The sequence below is a fragment of the Pteropus vampyrus genome, unplaced genomic scaffold (genome assembly GCF_000151845.1).
Source record: "Pteropus vampyrus isolate Shadow unplaced genomic scaffold, Pvam_2.0 Scaffold245, whole genome shotgun sequence".
In the NCBI taxonomy this organism is placed as follows: domain Eukaryota; kingdom Metazoa; phylum Chordata; class Mammalia; order Chiroptera; family Pteropodidae; genus Pteropus; species Pteropus vampyrus.
The window spans coordinates 387516-393756 of record NW_011889026.1 but is presented as its reverse complement, the minus strand read 5'-3'; the positions used below and the strand labels follow the sequence as shown (position 1 = coordinate 393756).

General features: G+C 57.6%; 1 non-coding gene across 1 annotated transcript; it reads left to right on the top strand.

The window, feature by feature from the left end:
• Positions 1–3179: 3179 nt before the first annotated feature.
• LOC111729093 lies at positions 3180–3298 on the top strand. The gene has a single exon (XR_002776086.1). It is a non-coding gene; the product is annotated as a 5S ribosomal RNA (ribosomal RNA).
• The last annotated feature ends 2943 nt before the right edge of the window (positions 3299–6241 follow it).

The following is a 6241-nucleotide window of genomic DNA, read 5'->3' as shown; positions in this document are numbered from 1 at the left end:
AGCAGGGGGCTGCTGCCCAGAGGGAGAGGCCTCCCAGTGACAGCGACACGGGCGGGCCAGTCACGGGGAGACAGAGCAGCGGAGTTCACACCCTGAGCACTCGCAAATGCCTTATGACTGTGTGCAAATGAAAACCAGCTGGCTCGCAAGGGTTCTAGCACCTGCAGGCTGGACGCTGCGGTGTACACTCGGGACGCACAGAAGTGGCACAGAAACAGAGCCCGAAGTCCCGTGCTGCGGCCGGCTGGGGTGGCACTGGGCATGCAGCAACGCCAGGCTGGGCCTAGGTGCGAGCTGTCGGCACTGGGAGCGGGGAGCAGGGGCTGGGGGCCTGCAGAGTGACCTGCTGTTGTCCCTGTGGAAGTTCCGGTCACAGGCAGATGGCCACCGGCTCCACGGCCCAGGGACGGGCCCCACTGTGTGGAAGCCATCGGGGACATCACAGACATGATGCCTGTGGCCCGGCCTGTGTCGGGGCCGTCCTCCGAGCTCGCAGTCTCAGAGCTGCCCTCTGCCGCAGCCTTGGCACTGGCTGCTCACGACACGTCTCTCCCCAGACTGAGAGAGTCTCGACGGCAGGAAGGGTCTCCTGCTCATCTCTCCCGGCTGCCCGAGAGGACCCAGCTCGCATTGCAGCAGCTGCTCGGTGAGTGTTTCCTGGACAAAGGCCGGCTGGCCAAAGGGACGGACGAACGCATGAAGGGACCGCTGGAAGCCAGCAGGACTTCTCTGTCACACCCCCACTGCACAGAGGGCCCGGCCCCAGCCTGAGGCCTCAGAGGACAGATCTCTCTGCTGTGAAACGTCAGTGACCCCGAGTATGACAAACCTCATCCCAGGCCCAACTAAAGCACCGTGCTTTACCGGAACCATCGCAAAAACAAAGCTTCGAGTGTCTGCCCTCTCGCACCCGCAGGCTGCACGGCGCCGCTGGCTGTTTGCTTTTTGCTTTTTCTTGTGCAGCCTCAGCAGTTTTCTCTGATTGGACCAGACAGAGTGATCCGAATGAGCGACATGGGGGTTCATTTTGGGGTCATTCCACTTTCCTGCCTCTGAAGGGGAAGACCTCGACTTTGCACATCCTGTCCGCCAGGGCCCAAGAACTCCCCAGCAAACGCTGGCTGAGCGCACGCTGTGTGGGGAGTTTGCTCGCTGCTCGGAGGCAGCACTTCTCAGGGTGCTGGGGCCCTGGTGGGGTGCAGGACACTGGACGGGTGGGGAGCCCAGCCGCGCTGGCGGCTTCTCTGGGCTGCTGCCTTCTGGCCCAGAAGTTAACAGCTGGAGCCTTTGGGTTGTTCCGAGACTCGGACATGCCTCTAACGATGCAGCTGTTGGCCGCTGGCATTGTGATTCTGTTTCTGGTCATCAGAATCCATGGCCTTCTGGGGCCGTGGCAAGAGCACAGGATCCGTCCAGCGATATTACCTGTCGAGCTGCCCTATGGAGGGTCTGTGCGAAAGGCTAAGTATTTGGAGGTAAGTGGGCGCTGTACCTCCAGAAACTCACATTTTCCTTTGTGGAAGACAAATAAACACCTGACTTAGCCTGGAGGGAGGTGGGTGTGGCAGCAGATGTAGTACCACCCAGTCACCTGCCCAGCAGGCTGCCCAGCACAGGCCACATTTAACAGAGGCCCGGCTGTGCCTTTCACTGGCTGTGTGATCTGGGTGGGGACAGAGACCGCTATGAGCTTTGCTCTCCTCATCAGTAAAGGAGTTAAAGACTGAATAAAGCAAATTCTCGACAAGCAATCTGTGAATGGTAAGAGGCCGATGCTGCCTGTGAACTCTGAGCCTCCAACGTCGGTGACTCGGTGACTCTGGAAATGGGAGGGGTCCCTCCCCCAAACGCAAACCACACCAGGTCAACGAGAGGTTGTTTGGGGTGAGGGGTGGGAGGCAGGAGGGGCCTGGGCTCTGAGCTGCTCAGATCTCCATCCAGGGCCAAGGGAATTTCCGGCGCTGGCTTTGCTGTGCCTGGACTCTTCCTGCATCCATAAAGATGAAGACATTCCTCCCCCAGGGTTGAATTTGGGGCTGCATGCCCGGCCCCCCAGGCTCCCTCCCCCTCCTGCCTCTCGCTGCAGCTCCGTGTGCTGCAGAGGGGCCTGCGCTCCCCTCAGTGCTCTGGAATTGCTCACTCACAGCGAAATCCGCTGCCTCAGGGCTTTCCCGCCAGACGTAAGCCGCCTTTTCACAGTGCGATCAGGCAGCAGCTGGGGCAGAAAGGCAGGGGGGAGCTGGCATGCCCGCTGGGTCTCTGCGAACAGCGCCTCAGAGGCCTCCCCTGTCCCTGACCCCAGGCGGGAGCTCTGGGGCGGGCACCCGGGCCCGGGGAGGGGCTGTGCCGTGACAGGACGGCTGGCTCCACTGAGCGACCGGGGAAACCGAGTCCGCAGGCAGCAGTGGCTCTGCTTGTGCCCGTATGTAGGTTTAAGTGGGATCTCCTGGGTCGTGGCCCAGAACGAGGCCCTCGCCACCCACTGCGGAGGTCGCCTGTGACACCTGCCGGGAGAGTCGGCAGTCTGGGTGTGAAAGGTGAACAGTTCCACGCAGTGGAGCTGCGTCTGCGCCTCTCCTTGGGGACGTGATTCACAGCCGGGCTGGCGACATGGGCTGCGGGAGTCCACACGCAGATCTGGGGACTTCCGTTCAGCGCGCACGTCTTAAATCTGGCCCCCTCCCAGCCTGGGATTCAGGGTGAGGAAAGCTGACGAAGCCCCGGCCCCCGCCGCCTGCCTGTGGTGGAAGGAGCGGGACCAGACCTGGAAAAGGTGGACGTGATCCCTTCTCCCAGCCACGTGTCCTCGGGCAGGTGACCTGTCTTCAAGTGCACAATGCTCGTGCCCCCAAAACCTGACTCTGGGGACTATTTGGTAGTCAGCTGATATTTTGTAGGTGAAAAGGTCCATCCCCTCTCGGGGCCTGTCACGGCATCTGTAAACTGGAGTCTGACTCTGCCGCACACCCCAGGTCTACTCGGAGCAGTGCAGTGAAGAGCACGTCACCTTTGGGGTCTGATGAGCCTCAGTTCAAATTTTGAATCTGCTACCTACATCTGACCTGACGTGCCGCCTAGCCTCTGCGGACCCCTGTTCCAAACACTTGCTGGAGACAGTGCAGTGCTTTGCTCAGACTGTGGGTGTGATCATTAAATGAAGTGATTCAAAAGCAAATTAGGTCTACGGCCATGCCACCCTGAATGTGCCCGATCTCATCTGATCTCGGGAGCTAAGCAGGGTCAGGCCTGGTTAGTACTTGGATGGGAGACCGCCTAGGAAGACCAGGCGCTGTAGGTGTTTTTTTTTTTTAAAAAAAAAAAAGGAAAAAAAGAAAAAGTACATTACAAAGTTATTGATATTTTAAAATTAAAGGGCTTTGCACAGAGATGTTCCCAGTAAGCCCTAGATAAGTGTGAGCTACACCCGTAATCATTAATATTCTTACGCTCCAAAGGGTAACACAAGGTGTTTTTCTGTCTTGCCACATGGATGTCTTTGGCTCCATCGAACAAACTGGAAACACATCGCAGGACAGGGAGGTGAGACTGTGAGAGCGAACCACACCCTTGGAGACTGGACTATGCAGACGGACGCTGTTTTGGTGGTTGTTCTGAGCCCAACCAAGTCTCACCAGGTGACCCCCAGGAGCGTCCAGCACCCCTTGCCGCACGGGAGGACAGGGGTTCTCCGCCCCATTCTACGTGGCCCCCCCACTGTCCACCCAGCCCCTGCCTGGCTTCTTTCTGTCCCACGGACACAGACGAGTCTCTGGGATGTGACTGCTCCTTCAAGCGGCTACTGCCTGTCCCCCAGGGCCTCCTGTGTCCCTCTCCACACTCCGGAGTGGGGACCTCCAGGTCTGAGTCAGCTTCAGTAACTGCAAGCTCGTGAAAGAATCAGGGAAAGAATCCTGCTCACTCTCCCTGGAGCAGGAAGGGCTCTGAGGGGACATCGCTCACCCACTGACCCCAGGTTCCATCTAACATAAAAGGAAGCCGAGGCACAATGATGGTTCCAGACCGATCTGGAGTTCAGGCTGGAAACCAGAAGCTCAGACGCCCCGGTGTGTCAGGGGCGCTGCAGCTGCACACCGGGCTCACCTGGGCAGTGACCGCCACACCCGGACCAATGAAGTCTGGGTGTCTGGAGGCAGGACCCAGGCAACTGCCTCGGGTAGCCGAGGCTGCAGACCACTGAGGTAGAGCGAGGGGACCCGCATGAGTACACCAGCCGCGAGGCTCACATCCTCTCTGCCCTTTTCCTGGAGACTCTGATGTCATGGGCTGCACGTCTGGGTCATTCAAAGCTCCCAGGCGATTCTGACACGCAGCCCCGATGGAGAAAATCATGACCCCTGACCATAGCAAACAAACAAAGTACCCGTACGGCTGATGCAGCCCACTGCATGTGAATCCGTGTCCACATTCCAGGAAATGTGAGTGTTTGTTGTCATGGGAATACTACCCTGCAAGTCTGTCCTCGTGCACAGGGGTAGTTATACTCGCGTAGGTGTCACTCGATTACCATCCACTGCCATGTCAACAGGAATGTACTGAGTTTGCTTCAGTCAATTATGAGTTTAAAGGATTATTCTGAATCAACAACATAGTAAATCACCGTCTTTAATATAACAGAACGTTAAGCTCAGTTGCTGCCATGAAATGCCGTCCTAACCTAACAGTCCCGCAAAACTGAGCTTAGTGAGTATCTGTCATTTACTGAGGAAAATTTCTGGGATGAGACTTTCTCCTGCTCTCACTTGTTTTTAAGTAATTTTGCCTAAACTTCCAAAGCCCTTTAGCCTCTTCGTTTACCTCCCAACTCTTATGAGGAAGCCTCGGAAATAAGGCCCCCCGACCACCCAACAGCTGTCCTCCTGGGGGAGGCCCCAAACCCAGTCACAGAGAAAATTTTCAATGAGCAAAATGAAGATCTCACTGAGCACAACACCGGAAGCCGGCCCGGGGTCCTCCCCAGTCCCCCCGGCGGGGAGCACACGGGGTCCGTCCTCAGTCCCTGCTGTCCTTGGCCATCCGGAGCAGGAGCAGGAGCAGGAGCGGGAGCAGACAGGGGGTCTCTGAGGCTGAGTGTCAGTCACCCACCCTTATCAGTTCTCCGTCCAACACTGAGCATCACGAAGCTGGCTGGAAAAGTGATAAGGGGGCGTGGCTGGCGGAAGCGGCTCTGATGACCCTCTGCAGGGTGCGAGCGAAGCGGACCCGGGACTTCCCGGCAGGACGCCCACCTCCCCACAAAGCCCCTCTCTGCCCTGCCGAGCTTCTCCTTTTGACATTTATGTGTCTGCACGTAGAAACTGAGACATGCAGCCCTGGATATCTATCGAAAGTAGTGGGATCTTTGCATTTCTTAAAAAGTCAATTAAAATGTTAAATTAATTTGATGTCTAAAATTAATAAATAAACCAAAGTTAGCAAAGTTTTTACCTAACAGCTCCTGCAGGTCTGAGGCGCATTCTGCTCCTGCGGGCTCTGCTTCCGAGCCCACACCCACATGCCATTCATAAAGTCCCCGCTCTGAGTCTCCGCCCTCGGCCATGATTGGTCCTCCACAGGTGCTGGCCTTGGGCCAGGACCCATCAGCTGCAAGTGTGCTCCAGCTGGACGTGTCCACTGTGCCGTGTGGCCTTGATAGGATTAGGCAGGGGTGGGGCCGGGGCCCGGAGGTGAGTGACCTCTCGTGCACCTGAGCCCTCCGCCCTGACCGGTCAGGCCGCACCCTCCCCTCCTGGCTGCTGACCTTCCACACTGACCCACGCAGAGTCTGCAAACCAAAGTGTACTATTGCCACAGCTTCAGCGGCAGAGACCTTCGCACGTCCTCCACGCCGGGATGAAACCAAAGGAAATTCAGGGCGGACTTCCACAGAGCAGAAGCAGCTCCGGGTCCCATCTGCCTGCCACGCACTCCCTGGCTCTGTGACCCCGAGGACATCACCGAACCTCGAGCCCTGGCCCCGATCTATAAACAGGGGTCGCAGCGCCCAGCTCCCAGCACTGCTGTGAGAACTCAGTGAGAAGAGAGATGGAAGGTGCTCATGCTTAGACCGGGGTTTGAATCCCACGTCTGCTACTTTCTGTTCCGCAGCCTTCAGGAGGGTCTCAAACTCTCGAGATCTTAGCTGCTTCTGCAACGTGGGAACGCTAAGAGCTACCTCACGTGTCGTTCTGAGGATTCAAACAGATCTCTGTGCGTGGTCGACAGGACAGCCTCTGTAGCTCAC